At 43.0% G+C, this 19454-nt stretch overlaps 1 protein-coding gene across 6 annotated transcripts in view; it reads right to left on the minus strand.

Annotated features, from left to right (window-relative positions):
- Nucleotides 1-19454, minus strand: part of ATXN1 (ataxin 1) — a 395170-nt gene that overhangs the window by 374307 nt on the left and 1409 nt on the right. For 2 of the 6 annotated variants that reach the window (XM_067752051.1, XM_067752050.1), the window contains one exon: nt 12650-12764. The exons of the other annotated variants lie outside the window; for them this stretch is intronic. The gene's annotated coding sequence lies outside the window, so the exon portion shown is untranslated. Of the gene's footprint in view, nt 1-12649; nt 12765-19454 lie in introns of those variants that run through there. 6 annotated transcript variants of the gene reach the window in all.

Genomic DNA, 19454 nt, shown 5'->3' on the forward strand with positions numbered 1-19454 from the left:
ATCCGTCAAGTTCAAGCTTAGGCACTACAAAAACTAACGTCAAAATTTATAAGAGGGAATGGTGTACATTCAAGGGGCTGTACTCTTGTCTTTCTCCATCTTCCCAGCTCCATCTCAAAACTGCTCTATTAGGCCCCTTGGATGAAGCCAAGTTCTGTCTTTTCAGTCTACAGATTCAGAGTCACAACTGCATAAGGCCTGGGGGATCTCGGCTTCAGAAGGTGATGGAGAAAGCACTGAACTTCATGCAGGTTGCAAGGCCCAGGTGACAGCACAAGCCATGTGTGTTTTAGCCCTGAAACCTAGCAAATCTGTCAACCTCTTAGGTTTTGTTTCCTCCTCTAGAAAAGGAAGAGGACACTCTCTGCTCTAGGGAATCATTAGGACTCCCCAGGGCAACCAGTCATACGAGGCACTCTGACTCCTGTGATATGCTATTATCAGCTGAGATGGACCCATGACACACTAGCCACTGCACACGGTCCAGATGACTGTGGTCCTTAGGGCTATGTTTACTAAATTGGAGGCCCAGACTGCAAAACACCACCAAGAGAAAAGGGTAGTTGTGACTAGTCCTATAAAAGAAACAGGAAAACACGGGACTTCCATCCCAGTGAAGTCTTTGAAGACCCTGCACATTTAAAATGGAAAAGTTTAAAAAATTTTTTTAAGGAAATCGTTTCCTGAGACTTCAGGGTAAAGAGTAAAAAGTGCAGCATTTAGAGAAAGAAACTCCGAGATTAGTCAGGTCATTGAATGTTCTCTGCACAGCAGAATAGCAAACAGCTAGTGTTTGTTCATTTTCATAGATTAATAACCCTCTCTCCAGGGCTTAAAGATGATACGAACTGTGACTTCCAGAGTTTTGTTTGGAGAAGGCTCAATACTCCTGGGTAAGACCCATGTTTCAAGGACACATGCAAAAATATTTCTTCATTTCACATTGCTTCTTACTCACATTGGCCTATTCTAATCTCTAGGATGACCAAAATGGATCTAAATCTTGCTGGGAGGGAAAAAAAAAAAGAAAAAGTAGTCTTCCCCCTGGTTTATACAGATTGTTAAAACAGTCCTGTTCATTTGGATGACTCTGAGATGGAAAAAAATATATAACCTGTTCCTTCTGAAGAGTACAGAGAAGTACAAAGGGTTACAGAGGCTTCAGCAGAACAGGAAAGCCCAAGTAAAACACCAAAATTCGGGCTTAGATGCTATCACTGTATTTCTTTCAAATGCAACAGAAAACAAGGTTTTATGGAAGAAGATTTCTAAATAAAAACTAGATAATCTTTTCTCCTGTCAACAAATAATAGGTAACTTGTCTTATGGGCCTACGACCACTTACAAAAGGAACAAAACTGCTAATCTTATGAAAAGTGTCAGATCAGGCACCAGAGCCAGCAGCCAAAGAGAAACATTCTTTTCCCAGCTCCTTATAAAAAGACTGTCTTCCCAAAAAAGCCACAACTTGGGGTCATACTTCTCAATGGTCTGGATTACAGCACGGAGCCTTGAAAAGGGGAAGAACAATCAAAACAAAATTCATCCAGAGTCCTTTCTGCCCCCATTTGGAACTTGCCAGAACAGAGCGAGGTAGAAAGGGCTTTGGGGCGCTGCAGTGGACAATGGGCCCAGGCCTCGGTTCTAATGTCAGACCCTTTTCCATACCTGTCAGAACCTCCATCAGAAGCATGCAGACCCTCACGTCAGTGATCACCAATGAACACCCTCTCCCTGGAAATGGTATTTTCACCCACCACCAACAGGGCAACTTCTAGACGAACTCATGTGCAAGAGAGAGGAGGTTGTCCCCACCAACTCAAAGGGGCAGGGACACCACGGTCAGACCCCACCAGCCCCATTCCTCCTGGGCGGGGTCACGCAGAGGAGGGTTTCAGGGCTCCCTGGTCCATGGCGTGCTTTACCTCCACTTGACCAACCTTGCTTAAGACTCCAGAACTACTCTCTTCCAGATAAAATGATCTCCTTGGGAAAATTATCCCACCAAGAACTTTCACCTGAATCAGAGAGCAGGGTCACAAGAGCACATGAGGGAGACTGATCAAAGCAGAGAACAGGTGTTTAGGAGGTGAACCTCAAATCCACTCATTCATCCCACAGGTTAGCGATGTTTCTAAGAATCCTCACATCATCGAAATCCAACAGGAATTTTTTCATTGCAAAGAAAGACAGTTTTAGACATTCAAAAACACGGTAATTTTGTTTCCTGTGTTGAAGTTCAATGATAATAGTGTTTGGTGTGGTTATAAGTGTAGTGCTATAAAATTTAAATATCACTGAGCAAATCCAGCAATCTATTCCGTATAGCTTTTGTTCCAGAAAATTCGTCACTAGGCTTTTCTTTCTCCTGAGCAGAGCCCTTTTATAAATTTTGGTCACCTTTATCACTCATTCTTTGATGCACAAAGGTATTCAACAGATGCCATAGCTTTTTCCACCACTGTGGTCCACTAGGCCCCAGGGCTGGCTCCACACCACACCTGTAAGTCATGGTCTATATAAAGAGATGGAATTGCATCCAATTTGCATCATACAAACCCACACCGTAGGGGAAATGCTTACATTGATTGCAGCCCTACTGGATGCCAAATGCCAAGAATGGTTGGTGGGGGGAGGGGGGAAACAGTCCTCGCTGTCCCTGCTGTCACTGAGCTGGGAAAAGAGGTGCAAAATGTTACAACAGGAGAAGAACAGCAGGGGGCTCTGGGAATCCCCGACAGGCAGCACAGGACTAGTCCCTCGGCTGCCCGAGGAAAGGACTCTAAACCAAGATTCAAAGTTAGCCACACAGATAGAGGTGGGTAGTTGGATGTCAAGGGGGAACAGCACGACTAAAAGCTGGAACATAATAAGAAAGGACAGGGCACTTTGAAAGAGGAAATGCTAAATGACGGAAGCAAAGAAGGGGCAACAGATGAGTGACAGTGCCGGGGAGATAAGCAAGGGACCCCAAAGCTGCTGGGCCAGGTTAAGGATTCAGAACTTCAATGAAAAACCAAGGAGGTGAAACAGAGATGCAGACAGATGTCTAAGAGTAAGAAATGTTCACTTTGGCCTCGGAGAGGAAAACGGGTTGGACCAGAACAAGTGCACATTGAGAAAGGCCATTGAGGAGGGACAGCACATCCTAAACCACTGCAACCCAGCAGGGCCACTGGTCCCAGTTCAGGTCTGGAGACCAGACTCCCCCAGAGCTCCATACCGGGGAAACTGCCCCTGCCCTCCTGCCCGCAGAGCTCTCTCCAGGGAAGAGCTACAATAGCGAGGGAAGCTGGGCAGCAGTGGGCCCCTCAGTCTAACCTGGATGAAAATCAAACCCGCGAAGCTCACTCCTCAGCAGGTGGCCTGTCGGACTAAGTGAGCAGAAGGTGTGAAGAGCCCAACCCAGGATCCTCGAAGAAGGGTTCAACCTCGCCAAGCCTGGAACTCCTATCTCTCCAGGCCCACGGGAGGGAGGCTGCCAGGCCTCCAGCACGGCCCCCACGGCAGGGTTCCCCGAGAGAAACGGGGGTCAGCAACACAGGGCGGAGAGCCCCAAAGGTGGGCAGAGGAGACGAGACATCTAGGAGACTGGCCCAGGATGGATCAAGGTCAAGGAGTGAGGAACAGGTGGGAAGGAAAGTAGAAAGGGGCCCTCGGCAGTAGAAAAGTACTAGGGTTTCAACAAGGAGCGGTTCCCTGGTGTTCAACAGGGGAGCGGTGAGCAGTTGAGAATGAGGACTATTCCAGCCAAGCCGAGCAGCTGGCCGGCCAGGTACAGAATGTGAGCTGCAGTCATCTCCCTTCTTCCTTCCAGGCTGGCCCTGGGTATGATCACAGAAGAAAAGAGACATCATAGAAAATCTTGGACTTTCATACAACAAAAAGTCAGAGAATCCAAATGAAAAACAATCGGACTGGGGAAACAGCTGCAGTACATATGACTTTAAGAAAGATCAATTTCTAGAGCACACAAAGAGCTCATAGGCACAGATGAGAAATTATCAAGACTCCCCGTTTGCTAATTATATAAAAGAAAATCAGTAAGTAAACACAGATGGAAATGTTCTGCGACTGAGAGGGATCAAAGGAATGCAAATTTTAAAACCAAGAAGCCTATTAAATTAGCCAAAAAAGAGTAAGTCCCATAATTAATCAGGTTGAAGCAAGACATAGTCGTATATCATCAGTAACAATGTAAATGTTGTCTTTTACAAAGCAGTTCAGAGCAAGGCCCCTCCGTCTAGGAATAAGCCATCTGACGTGACTGCATCCTAAGAAAATACTTAAGTGTACAAAGGTAATCACTGCAGTTTTATAATAGTAAACAATTAGAACCAACTCGAATGTCCACAAATAATACAAAACCTAAATTAAGAGAAAACAACTTGATGGTATATTATATAACCTTTGCAAAGGATAACTGTCCAGTCTAGGTTGCAAACCAGAATGTTTATGCTAAATAGAAAAGGCACAAGTGAAAAAAGATATATGTTAAATTGTCAAGAACTAAAAGACAACACCTAATAGTGACTTATGGACTGGGATGGTGGAATCAAAGGGAACTTTTGCTTTCATTGGTTTTCTCTTATTGTAGTAAAGTATAGACAACAGATGTTTAAAATGTAATATTTCTATCCATTGCACAGCAACTAACACCCTCTTCTGTGGAGCAGGTGGACCTTCAGTAGAACATCACACCCAAAACAGGGAAGGCGGTCCAGGCCCTCCCAAGTTTCAATGGTCCGTCTGGAATTCAAACCTGCCCACGAAGGACTGTGAAGGGCTCCTCCTACCCTGAGTACCCCCAAAGATACAACTCTTTCCTTAGTTCTTGTTTTTTTTTTTCCAGCCCTTAAATTCTATACTTTTCTCTCCTTTCTTTTCTTTAAATTATGTACTGAGATCCTACCACAGGCAATATACAGTGAATGCTCATTTGATCCTTCCAGCAATCCTGTAAGATAGACCTTGTCATCATCCCCATTTTACAGATGAGAAAACTGAGGATCAGAGATTTAAGAAATGTGGCCTGGGACACACAGCTAAGGAGCCAGGGCTAGAATTCAAACCTTAACCTCCCTGTCTTCAAAGCCCTCACTTTTAACACCCCTATTGCCTCTTCCCTTCCTCTCTGCCTATGAAACAAACAAAACAACAAGACGAAACACTCTTAAATGTCACCTCTTCTATTTGCACTGGCTGCCGAAAAACACTATTCAATGAGTCAAGAGACATCAGTATGAACGGTTTACAAATGAACCAACAGGACCAAGTAATGCTATGCACACTAACTGGGAAAGTTGATGCAGAAGAAAAAACGAATTACCTCGAGCCTCAAATCTGCACCTGCAGGTAAAACCAAATGACATCCAAAGGATTTCTACTTGTAAATTAAAAGCAGAATGTGACCCTCGATGCTACTGCAAAGAGCTGAGCTTCTGCGCTCTCCTTACAAAAAATTATTCCATAATTAGCAGAAAGATTCCTTCCAGTTATAACACAGCCACTCCAGAAATGGATGTTGTTTGGGGCGTGGTAGCAAGAAGAGCAAAAAGGAGCCGAGGAAGCGGTAAGGTACGAAATTAATAGAGATGGGGTGATAAATGATTTTAGGCACCCCTTACGACTTACTTTATAAATAATGACACGATAATAGCTGAAAATGTAAATTCTAATTAGATACAAAACCGAAGAAAGTCAAACAACAGCTAATGATGTTTGACAGAGCAAAGGTCTCTGGGGGAGGGTGGGGGCAACCGAGAGAAAGAATTACAATAAAATCTATTCATGGGACTGTGCCGTGTTAGAGATAGAAGAGGCCCGAGCGATCACTTCTTTCACCCGCTTTCTAATGGGGAAACTGAGGCCCAGCAACGTAGAGTGGGTGGGCCATCTCACCTTGCAGCAGGGCAGTTAAAAGAAATTCGGTCTCCCCAAAAACCGCCCAACAGCTTTCTACCACACCCCCACTCATGCTGTGGTGTCCTGGAAAGCTACTCCATTTGAAATCTTATTTTGAAAAAATGGATTAAACATTCTATGAATATTAAATTCCTTTTTAATAATTTTCGAATGCACAGGGGCACACTGAAAAAAAGAAGCCTGGTTTTTATTTCTTTTGGAAAACTGCACACCGCTCAGCGTTTAACCTCGTATTGAGTGAAATATTAACAGGCCATATAATGGTTTCAGTGTTCCTTCAGTAAAGCTAAACAGAATTCGAAAAACATATCCCCCAGGCCTACAGTGGAGTTTCTGGAGCACACATTAAACTCAACGCTCCACTCAACAAGCCCGTCACTGTTAAGTAACTCATCAGAAAATAAAGAGGGAATTACCAAAGGGGAATTGCCAAGCAATTAGTTCTCTGAAGCAGATGACATACAACTGCTGTAAGGGAGGAGCTTCCCCGTTAGTCATATGTCAGAGTCAGAGCCTCCTAATCTGTAAATAAAATGCATCACGTATGATTACAGCTCGGATGAAGGCTGGGGCTGCCATCCGCGTGTGCACAGAGGGCAAATCCCGAATCCTCCTGTTCCGTGTGTCTATAAAGCAAGACTTGCCTCTGAAGACATTTTTTTAAAAAATATCCTTGGTAATTTTCTTTCTTTTATGGAAGTATAATTGACCTACAGCACTCTGTTAGATCCAAGGGCACAACAGAGCGATTTGATGGTTCTACACGTTACGAAATGATCATCACTTACATTCTTCAACTGTAAGAAAGACAGACTCTTAGTTTTCCCTGGGCAGCCTAAGAGAAAAGTGATCTTTCTTCTCTATCCTTGAGCACAGGCTCCGGACGCGCAGGCTCAGCAGCCATGGCTCATGGGCCCAGCCGCTCCGCGGCCTGTGGGATATCTTCCCGGACCAGGGCATGAACCCATGTCCCCTGCATCGGCAGGCAGACTCTCAACCACTGCGCCACCAGGGGAGCCCCTCTATCTTTCTGACATGAGTTGGTCAAGACTCATCACTGGTCCAGTGAAGGTGAGAAAATGAGCCTGGGCGGGGCAGGGACCAGAGATGAAGGGACAGGAGGGGCAGAGGTGGGGGGGGGGGGGAGGGAGGGGAGGGGATACAAGCTCTGAGCTTCCCGATGGCCTCCCTGACTTAAGTGTGACCTCCTTTCACCCCATGTTTCTTTGAGTTGGACTGGGTGCCACCCACCATCTATCAAACTGCAGAGAGAAATAGTTCCTATCGGGCAAACCTTGCAAACTGAGCACTGACCCAGTGAAACGCTTTCAAGAGTCAAAAGTTCATCACCTCACTTTCAAGAGTCAAAAGTTCATCACTGGACACCAAACATTTGGAGCCCAACTTAAGCCAATCCCCTGAAACACAGATAAGCATATGCCATGGTCATCATTTTCTTCAATTAATAATTATTGAAAGTGCGTAGGAATCTCAGGGAGGAGGACAAAGAGTGAAAAAAAGGGAAACAACACAGCAAAGACAGCCTGTATGTGACCCTGAACAGACAGGCACACCTGGAAAAGGAGGGCTCATCGTCCACGAACCTTCTCTGATCCTGACCTCTGAGAGCCGGCCGCACCTCTGCTGTGGGTATTTAAATACTACTCCTGGGCACACCTTGCCTTACAAGAAGGGGCTGAGGGCTTGAGAGACAGTGCATGGCAGCAGTTAAGAATACAGGCTGGGGGATTCCCTGATGGCACAGTGGTTAAGAATCCGCCTGCCAATGCAGGGGACATGGGTTCGAGCCCTGGTCTGGGAAGATCCCACATGCCGCGGAGCAACTAAGCCCGTGCGCCACAACTACTGAAACCTGCACGCCTAGAGCCCGTGCTCCACAAAAAGAGAAGCCACTGCGATGAGAAGCCCATGCACCACAACGAAGAGTAGCCCCCACTCGCCACAACTAGAGAAAGCCTGCACACAGCAACGAAGACCCAATGCAGCCAAAAATAAAAAATAAATAAATTTAAAAAAAAAAAGAATACAGGCTGGAGTCCCAGCATGACTCTACCACTTAACAGCTGAGCGGTCTTGGGCAAGTGACTTAACCTCTCTGTGCTTCAGCTTCCTCACCTGTGAAGTGCAGATAATAGCAGTGCCTACCCCAAAGGATTGCAGTGAAGATTCAAAGAGTTAATACACAGAAAGTGTGGACCATTGATCATCTCCATATTTCCTTTAGGGTCTTGCTGGCATAATGCCTCTCACATATTAGATGCTCATTGAATCTTTGCAGACAGCATGGTCTGCCCCCTGGAGTTGTTGAGTTGTTTTCTCCATTCCTGTCACTCCTGTCCTAACCTTCTTGTCTTTTATGAAAGGTAGGTAAGTCACAGCCTCATTCTGGGCCATTTAGGGGACTACAGACACCCCATCAAAAATAACTCAGGTTAGGGGGCTTCCCTGGTGGCGCAGTGGTTGGGAGTCCGCCTGCCGACGCAGGGGACGCGGGTTCGTGCCCCGGTCGGGGAAGATCCCACATGCCGCGGAGCGGCTGGGCCCGTGAGCCATGGCCTCTGAGCCTGTGCGTCCGGAGCCTGTGCTCCGCAACGGGAGAGGCCACAACAGTGAGAGGCCCGCGTACTGCAAAAAAAACAAAAACAAACAAAAAAAAAAACCTCAGGTTAAAAAAATATCTTAAATAATCCTCAAATATTCCTTCATTATATTAAGACTGACTCCCCAATAACAGCAATATAACCAGATAATGTCCAGCTTTCTCCTTCACTTTGAGCTATGTAGTCTTTCTCCCCAGAGCCAAGGCTCACTAACTCTACATTTTCTATAAAGTATAAATGAGAAGCCAAATTGTTCAGAAAACTGTGACTAGTAGCTGGAAATATATATATATGTATATATATACACACACGTATACACACACACACTCAAGTAACATTTAAGAGTCCACAGTAAAGTTATGAAACACACCCATATTAATGTGATTTATCAAAGTACAAGAAATGAATTGCCACAAATGAACAACTGCTCCAAAGTCAAGTAGGTGGCATAATGTGATTTACGCATATCACATGAGATAAATAAATCCACGGTGGAAAAGATCAAAGGCAAAGCTGGACTCGTTGTTAATGTGTACAGGGCTTCACTGAAAATCTTCTTAATAAAACTGTTTAGAGGAAAATAGAGGGATCATTTGTTTAAATGAAAAGAGACACTGCATGTGCTGAATTTCAAAAGCAGCATTCATTTTTATACACACACGTTAGATCTGGCTAAAATTAGCTCAAGTTTCTATTTTTTTAAAGGTCTTAAAGAATAAAGGTTTCAATAAGATTTCATTGAGCTAAAGCTCAGCCCTGAGTTTCCAAGGTGCCTGAGTGTCTAGGGAAGACGCCCCCCGCCCCCCCCCCCGCCATTACCCACCCTGTGCATCATCCCAATTTCTCCATCCTCCCTCCCTTCACCCCAGGTCTTAAATAGGAAACATACAAAGGCTGTGCCACACCAATGCTCCATTTCTGCTGCCTCCACTGCCTCTTACTTCCCCCTCTGCATATTCCACTCTGGCTGACGTCATCACTGAAATACACTCATCCCGCCTGCCTGTCAAACTTCCTGCCAGGCGCAAGAACCCAAAGCCCAATCTCAAAGATGACTTTCATGCCAATGGCTCCTCCAAATTTATCTCCAGACCGGACCTCTCAGTAATCTTATTCCCACACTCTACTGTCTGCTGGACTCCAGGAACTCAGATGTCCACCAGCACCTGGGCTTCTGCCTCAATGGCCTCATCAATTACATACCATGCACTTGCTTGTTATGGCCCTGGCACTGAAACGGTCACCCTCACACTCTCCATCTCTTCCCACAGAAATGCTAACCAGTCTTCAGAGTTCAACTCAAACTGTCCCTCCTCCTCCAAGTCTTTCCCCATCATCCTACTCAGCATCATTCTTCTGAATTCCTTCTGTGTTAGAACCTGCCCCAGTAAGTACAACCCACCCCATTCTGCCTTGTATTAGTTATTTCAGAGCATTTCTTCCTCCCCCTACTTGACCACGAAGTATATAACCTCCTCCTAGTAGCTCTTACTCACTCTGTGCAGTAGTAAAAAAAAAATACACAGTGAATAAATGAGTGAATCACTTCTTTACATAGACAGTGCCTGTGAATGGGGTAGGTCAGAAACTGCTAGAGCTGTACTGTATTGATAAAACAGCCAGAACCAGAAATAACTGTAATCTAGGTTTTATTTTATTTTTTTAAAAAAAGAAAAAACCTTAATGAGTGTAACAGAGTACAACGTGAATGATACTGTTTCCTTGCTTACACTTAGCCATCAAATTGTGAGGACTGTAATGAGGCCACTATTTATGCAAAACGTTTAGCTAATGCTTATAAGCTTCCTTTAAATGCGAGCCTAGGAAATGTCAGCTGCTTAAAACTCAAGGTGACTCTGTACTGCTTTGTCAGTAATATGAGTATTCCTATGACACTTAATATACTGTACTATGTACTATAAAAACCTGGATCTCTTCTCAATAAGCTACACATACTGACCAAGAGATAGGACTGTTTGCTGCCCGTTTTTTCCACAATAAATTCTTGAGACATTCCTGTTTTAACACATGATTCTCTTTAAACACCACAGGTTGAAAAAATTGCATGTGTGTTAACCACATATGCAATTAAGCCACTTCCCCCAAAACTTCAAGGTGAGGATTTTCTGCCTAAAATGGATAATACCCCGAAGAGAGAAATTAGCAAGAAGACATCGCACCCCTTTCAACGGAGCTGACACTTGTAGACCTTATGAGGCTTAACTCTGCACAGAATTCTAGAGTTGTTCTATCTCCTTTGAAAGACGCTTTCCCTAACCCACAGCCCATAAAATGTAAAGTACCCAGCTCCATATTTCACAAGGATAGAATGTGTATGATAACTTCCTCTCTCTCCCCTGCCTCGCCCCCCAGTAGGACTTTACTGACCCCCCTTTCTGAGGCACAGTACTTCCGGCATTCAGGTATGTGTGTGTTTTTACTCAGACCACAAGTAACGTCACTTATGCCTGCAACTCAGCAGTTCATCCTACGATATAAAAACAATACACAGGCAACCTGCATCAGGAATCAAGGTAGACTAACACAAAGTTCCGAAAAATAAATAAAAGACCCGTTGGCTTTGCAGGGCTGCAAATGTCTACAATGTTGGTCCAAAGACCAAGGTACAGGGATATTTACTTATTCCGAGTCATGTATGGTTGAGAAGCAACCGTCACCAAACAAGAACATTACAATCATCCTGTCAAGACAAGTCACAGGTTCACAGTGACAGCACAGGTTCATGGATCATAAACCATATACCAGGTACTACTCTGCTCAGTGTACAAACATTACGTCATTCCATCCTCACAGCAGCCCTAGAGAAACGTCTAATATTATCTCCAACTTACACAGAAGAAACTGAGGCATAGGAAGGTTACAGGACTGCCCAAGTTCACAGAGGCAGCTCTAGATTTTAAATTCAGACAGGCTGGTTCCAGAGCCCTGCGCTCTTACCTCAAACACCATGGAATTTCTATGGAAGTTAAACACTGGATCTTAGAAGCCCGGGGTTGGTGGGGGGGGGGTTGGGGGGGTTCTTTATTTAAAGAAATCTACTGAATCAGTTTCAAAATGAACATTTTGATAAAGCAAGTGTTCACCTCTTATACGTTAGCTGAAAATCCAGAGTTTTGTATGTGAGGTTTGGTAAAAGTGGACTGTGTATCTCACCAAGTAAGGAAATCCCACATGACTCAGGAAGAGCCGCCCAGAGACCACCCGATCCAGCCTTTGCCAAAGCTGTGGAACATCAGTATGACTCCAAGAGACCATTAAGGCTCATTTTGATTCAGCAGATCTAGGGTGGAGCCCCTATTCTATTTTGTTTAACCTCTCCCGGTGATTCTGGTGCCCAGCCAGGCTCGGGAACCTCTGAACTAGTCTATTTCCACAGCTTGGAGCAGGACTCCTCCCAAGGCAAACAGAAAGAAGGGATCTATTTCACAATCTCCTCCGGTTGCGAATACCAGTGTTCCCAAGCCCTTATTGCCCCAACTTCTAACTAACTTCCACGGTCTCCTGATTTCAAGTAGGCACTCTCCTCTTGTCTTCCCTTCAACAGTGAACCATGAGTCATCAACCCTGCATCCACCCTGGGTCTGCATGACTCTCCAGATGAGAAAAATTTACTGTACATGAAGAAATCAGGAAGTTGTAAAATCCAAACAGACACAGAGAGATTTGAGATCCAACAAATGCGGGTTGCTACCAAGCGAGCCCGTCTCCCTACACAAGGGTCATACTACAACAATAACCTAAACCACGACTTAAGATAAACCTTTGGTAGCAAAACTTTCTCACCAGCTTGAAGTACAGGTGACAATTAAAATGATCAGGCCCAAGCCCAACACACACAATAATCAACCATCCACAAAGTCAGAGGTAGGCTACTTCATAACCCAAATAAATCAAAAAGAGAAATACTTGAATCCGAGCTTTAAAAAAACCTCTCGGCGATTTCTCAATTTCCCACACAATAGAGTTTGCAAAGACAATTATCTTGAACAGTCTACGAAGTGCTAAAGTACGGCTAGTAGGCGACTTTCCCAGGTCAGACTTTATCCTCAGATGGAAACTAGAGAGCATCGCAAAACTCTCACCTGATGGGTGACGCACTTTCCTGCAGTGGCTGCGGAGGACGAGCCTGCTGTCCCAAGATGCCAGACAAATCTGCAGCTTGAATGGACCACCCTGGTGATTTGCTGCACGATCCTCCTGCAATGGTCCAGGGGGTGCAGAAGAGGAAATCCAAAATGAGAAACAGAACGGATGGCTTTAAAAAAATAATTCCACCTGCAAGGGCCCATGCACTGAAATCTAAACTTTAAGAACATCACATTTTGCATTGTTTTAGGAGAATTACACAGCTACCAGCCAGCCCAAAAGGCAGGTCTGGTTTTATTCGACAGGGCTCAGAGGGAGGCCAACACACAGAAAGGTCATCCCTTCAATCAAATTAAGAGCTTGGTCTCCCCATTTGAGACAGCTACTGTCATTCTTTTCTCTAATGATTCCAGCCAATTTCCTCAGAAACACATGCTGGTAATCACAGGACTATCAGGTGAAAATGGGCATGGACTGAATAGTAATTGAGCCAGGGTCTAACTTTCATGAGGCATATCTTACTATCAACATGCAACTTTGAGGCACAATCATGAAACAGAGCACAGTTATTAGCATACCAGTCTAATGGGATAGAAGACAGAACAGAATGCAGGAAAAAAAATGTTAAGTATGCATATACTCACTAGACTTTTTTTCCACTAAACTTTAAATGATTTAATTACTGAATGTATGTCTACTTGACTTTCATTCTGCCACAATATCTTAAGCATGTTTAAGTAAAAATTACCCACTGTATGATGAATGAGTGAATGTGTGAATGGATGAATGAAAGAGAGAATGAATGAATCTTCCATATACCTTTCCATCAGGGAGCTTGGTGCTTGTAGTAGGTTTTGTGAGGTAAAGACCTATGCATAGAAATGGAAGAAGTTGAGGACTCGATCTGCTAACATAGTTTCCAGCACTATCTATTTAAATCATGTTTTTAAATACTGGTAGTTCCCAACTGTCCACATTAAATAAAATCAGTAGCACAGTTATTATAAACTAATCCCCAAACTAGTCATTGCTGGACTGAGTTTTTTCAGCCTTTGATTACTGGAGCTGATCTGCATATTTGTTTAGGCTGGTTTTAAATTTAGTTTGGGTTTCCTAAGCCCACGCCAGGTAACAGTAGGAAGGAGAAGGCCCAGGATTATATTGGGTGTCAGAAAAGAACTATTCTGGAGCTATGAATATGATCTCCAATGTGAATAATCTGTAAACAGGTAAGTGAGCCAATTATCCTTGGGTACATGGCAACACATCTCATGATTATTTTCATCCATACACACTCACTATTTTTAAGAGCACAGCCCAGCTGGAAAGGAAAATAATTTCGATTGCTTTCCAACACTGCAAAGTAATGAATAATAGCCAAAGTATTCTTACTTCTAGCTAATCCATTCACCAAGTATTTATTTAAGCATCTACTGCACGCCTGGGACTGATATGCAGAAGAAGGAAGTTTTCTAGGCCTTGGTTTCCCCACATGTAATCAGTAAGTGTAGACAGACAAAGAACGAAGCTGTTCGAGACTATAACGTCTCTCAAGTCCTTGGAAGACACTGTCCTTCACTAAGAAGCTTGTTGAGTTACAAATATAAATAGTGGCCAAGTTAAATAGAAGCTCATAATATTCTATTTATTCTTACACAGCACTTGTTTTAAGGGCCTGGGACGGGGTAGAAATCTTGATTTTATCTAGTAACATCTCAAATGAAGCATCAAAATACTTGATCATCATTTTCAAACAAGGTGCAGGTACCGTGGATTTGCAAAGTGCTTGCTTTATGAGCTAACAGTTGAGAGTGTTGCCTTGTGTATCGATGTATGTGCACACCATCCTATTTACCTATCACCTGGCAGATAAGGTTTTATAGAGTCCAAATTACAGTCTCCTCCTATTCTGCTGAAGTGCAGAGAACAGTCAAACATGATGCAAATGCTGTAAAATATTAATTTACTCTCACATTGGTATGCCTACTTATTTCAAAAGCATTTGTGTTGCTACACCAGTTAGACTAACTCGAAGAGTTAACATAACTTGCTGTGTTCCACTGGAGGGAAGAAACACAAGGATAAAGCAAGGCAGAGTGGACTCTGTATTGCAAAAACATACAAACAACATACCAGAAAATAGCCTATGGACTGTTTTCTGTATCTGCTAAAAATGGAACCCTTAATATTTAAAAAGCACAGCAGGGCAACATAACACAATACTATTAATAGTGGAAGACAGAAAGATGGCTTAAGTAATACTGATGTGACAGTCAGTAAAGAGGTGATAATATATAAATAATATGGATACAGGATATAATATAAACACTTCGGGGAGAGTAGGCCAAAGCTAAGGGTGCAATAAAAGAAAATTTGCCGTACGCAGTGACAGAAAAAATACATTTTCTTCGAATGTTAGAAGCATAAATGTTTACAGATTAGCAGCTATGACAATGATCACTAAAAACTTCTGCTAAATTACTCATTCAAAATGTGTCCGTTAAAGAACACCTAAATAGAAAAAAAGGAGTTCCTCTTAGCCTGAATCCAAACACCATCATCAGGGGAACTTCTGCCCCCCGAAAGCCTCAAACTGTGATTACACTACAATGAATTTTCTGAAAAGTAATTTTCAGGTTTAGGATACAATTTTTGCTTACGTTATTGCCATTACCATTGCATTTTCATTACTCCACAAATGCGATGCATTAAAAGCTATAAAAAAATCAATGAATCAGTTCTGCTCACATCAAATATGTCAAAGAGAATATAATGTTTGTTGCTCTTTTGTCTTTAATAGTTCTAAAATGTGTTTTAGTACATTTGAGATGGTAATAGGTAGTACACATATTTACAGTACATTGGCCTGAAAACTTCAGGTTTGTAAGGATTATAAAATATATTACTACACTGATAAAGACAAAGATACATAAATTATGAAACAGGAAAGAGATTTCTGAAAACTACTTCCACCAATAAAGATTAGTTACCTAAACCTTTTTATTACTCCTGTAATTGTAAGTATTCACATATTTTTAAAACCTTGATCCAATTACAACTCTTTTGGCCAACATCTGAAAATATTCTCCAACACTAGCATGGAGTATACTCATTATTATACCACCTCTTAAATTCTGAATGTGTATTTTATTAAACTGAATTGAATGAAACTAAAATTTGAACAGCATAATTGAGGACTACGAAATTCCTTAAAAAGGAGCAGTCTTGTGTGGAACGCCCTAGAACAGAAATTATTACCTCTATTGGGATTTCTATGATTTCTTATTTTCAATGCTTTTCACAAAATAAGGAGAGCCTGCTTCTGATAAGTTTGGAAGTATGAGCAGAACTAAATCTGCTGTTTGAAGCAGTTAAGCTGCACATATCAAAAGATATAAAGCAATGGAAATCAAATCATGTCTCCCCTATAAAAATAATATCCTGCCTTGCTGTACTATGTCATCTTACACAAGTATTTAAGCTTTTCATAGTCTAAACTATGTGTTACTTGCAGACGACTATAAACGAAAGAATTAACATTCACTCCTACCTTCACTAAATTTCAGGCTTTTAGTAAAAACATGTTTATCGACTAACTTCTTATAGGAAACAAAATGAGCCAGTGTTAACCATGCGTTAGTCATCAAAAACTATCATTCAAGGTAAGTGCAAACAGAAAATTCACTTGACATTTCAGAATGGAAAAAAAATAAAGGCACATTTATACAAAAGGGATGTGAATCAAACTCTGTACCAGGAGTCACAGAAACATGCTTACTGATATTTTAATAATCTCTTAAGGCTGGCCTTTCCGGGGACTCCCAGACAACTGAGTTAGGTCTGTTGAAACGTAAGGCCAGTTACAGACATTTCATGTATAATTTGATGGCTAAAGAGTTGTCCTTGAATTCTTCTCCGACAGTATAGGACAATTCAGAGGCCGGGAAGCCTAGTTATGATATTTCTAATGAAGTATCACTTCTGTTTACCAAACCCTCTTCAAACGAAATCCAGAAGGGAAAATATTGACTTTCACAGTTCCCAATCAAGCACATTTTTCATACTTATTTTAGGATGAATTTATTTGTACACTGAAAAATACATGTGCACGTTTGGCTGCAAGTGAAGCGATTTTCTGTATATTGTACCTTGTAAAAGGTACTCCAGGACCTCCAAGGTGTTATGTAAAACTTAAAACTTCGGCGCTTTATTTTATATCCTTGCCTCCCCCATCTATTTACCTCCTGGAAATAATGGCCCATTTTAAACACGGCAACGCTTGATCTGAGCAGGTCACAATCACGTTACCAACTACATAAACTCGCAAAATGGTAGAAATTCATAAACACCCTGTGAGGAGCACTAAGGATCCCTCTCAACAATCTTAGCCCCAGAGGAAAATAAAAGGATTTAACTAGGGGGCTGTAAAACAGTAAACTGACTGGCAGGGTCCCAATGACATCAAAACGTTATTATTCTCAATTATTTTTTCTTTCAAATATCAGAGTTATTAAAATACTCTCCCTTATTTGGATTGCCTGAGCAACAGAGAGCTTCAGCAACCAAAGCTACTTTTCTTTCCTTTTTTTTTTCCCAACAGTAGTATTTTTCTGTGCTCAGCAGGCTTAATAAGGTGGTCCCCTAATACAAAGAAAAAAATGCTGTTCTCTACATTATTAAATGCCCATGAAATTATATTCCCAAATAGAGTACAAGTTATTGTGCAAAAGCACCATACATTATCAGTCTACCAGCTATAGACCTCCATCATCTCTTACCTGAGACAAAAACCTTATAACCTACTACCACAAAGGTAACGATCATGGCCAAGAAATCCAAGTTAAGAATGAATACATTCAGAATGACTGCCTACTATCAGTAGCATTTTTTTGCTATTATGACGGCCGTCCAGTTTTCAAATCTGACAACGGGGATATCCTTCTGGAATAAATTACTTCCGCTGAATAAATCCGTTAGAAAACCAGTCGCGACTACTGGCAACTTGAGTTCTAAAGGATGACTTCTTCTGCACTTGAAAGGGTTAAGTGCCTGCAAGGCCAAAGGCACCAGACAGCCTGCAAAAGAAATGCTGCTTTAGTCAGCTCTGAAAGGTTTCTAACAAGTACCAAATACTTGTTGATCTGTTCACAATAAACACCAGCAGGATTGTCGGGCTCCTCTCACTGTCTGGGGAGATGCATTTACATACTGCACCCAGTAAGCACAGCTTGTTGGTCTCCTTTATAAAAGCTGAGTAACTAGAAGCATCATTCAGTGTCTCCCGTCCAAAAATGACAGAAAGAAGATGCAGCTGAAATAGTAAAGTCTCTCATCTGGCTGGGGCAGCACAAATACTGTGCATGAAACACTTGGGAGTAGTCCAGGCACAAGACAAACCCACCTGAATGGACGGAGGAACACTGTCTGTTGCCATGGCAGCCTGATCTAATTACATGAGTGATCAGAGCTGGAGTAAGTACACCGAAAACCTACACCCGCTGACAGGTATCTACGAGATGAGAAAGGCAGAAGGTTCAGGGGAGTCCTTCAACCTCTGCTTTATGTAGAAGGTGGCACTCAAGCCCAGTTATCTGTGGAGCTGCTAAAATATTGACTGATGCAGGCACAGAGGGCAATCAGAGGAGATTAAATGCCAAAGCATTAGTCGTTATGGTGCAGTCCCTTTCCAAGAGTTCATTTGCAGGATTTTCTCATCCTTCTCTCTGGTGGTTTCTTCAGGCAAACACTGCATTCCAAAATAGGCTGAAGTGTCAAACTACCTTCACCCACCAAATAAACCACACGGTGGGCTTAAGACAGGGGCTTCTAGGAACTGCAGGGCTCCTCAGAAACCCAAATGAAATAGCTTAGCTAACACTGTCGAAAAAGTAACTAGCTGTGCCTAAAAATAACCTTAAAGTAACTACCCGCTGCTGTGAGCGATATGTAACGATTATGTTTAAATATTAAGAACAGCCTGCATTATAAAACACAAACGTCAATGAGATGTGACTACAAGATTGGCAAAGAACTTATTTGCATACACACATTCCCATGCATGCACCAGGATGTGCACGGAGTATGCCACTCCAAGCCATTAATTTTTATTCTGTGGGTTTAATAGGGTCTTCTAATTTTGCTAATTGTATCCTGTGGATCTCACAGGGAAACTAAGAATCTCTTCGGGGACAGAACCAGTTTGTAGGAGTCCCTACTGCACAGCATACGGTAAACAAAATAAAAATAGCTTGCCGTTCTCGTTAGCCACATCGCGCATTATATAACCAGCTTCCGACTGGCTTTTTTTTTTTTCCCCCTTACTACTCTTCAGCAATTTCCCAATCTCCCGAAGTATTTATATTACCCTCTTATCTGTAGGATTATATACTAAGAAAGCAAAACAAAACAGAGCAGCCACGGGATTGAACCAAACCCCACAGTCCTTGGAAACTGATTTTTTGTTTGTTTTCTGGCAGGATCTCCACCCCCACCCTACTTCCACCCCCCGCTAAGGTTCTTGCTCAATCTGCCTCGAAAACCTGAATTGTTCCATCGCTTCCAGTCAGCCCCCTACGTGGTCTGAAATAAAATGAAAGCACCAGCCGCGGAGTTCAGGAAGGCGGCCTGAGGGCGGTGGGGAGGGGGGGGGGCCGAGAAGGGGTCGGGGCGGTGCGGAGTCAGCCAAGTGGCCACTGAGGGGGCCCTCTCCCCACCGCGACGGCCCCAGCCGCCCCCTCCCCCGCACGCGCGCGCGCACACACTCACAATCGCACGCACTCACTCACACTCACGCCGCGCTCC

Source organism: Pseudorca crassidens, chromosome 10, assembly GCF_039906515.1.
Source record: "Pseudorca crassidens isolate mPseCra1 chromosome 10, mPseCra1.hap1, whole genome shotgun sequence".
Taxonomy (NCBI): domain Eukaryota; kingdom Metazoa; phylum Chordata; class Mammalia; order Artiodactyla; family Delphinidae; genus Pseudorca; species Pseudorca crassidens.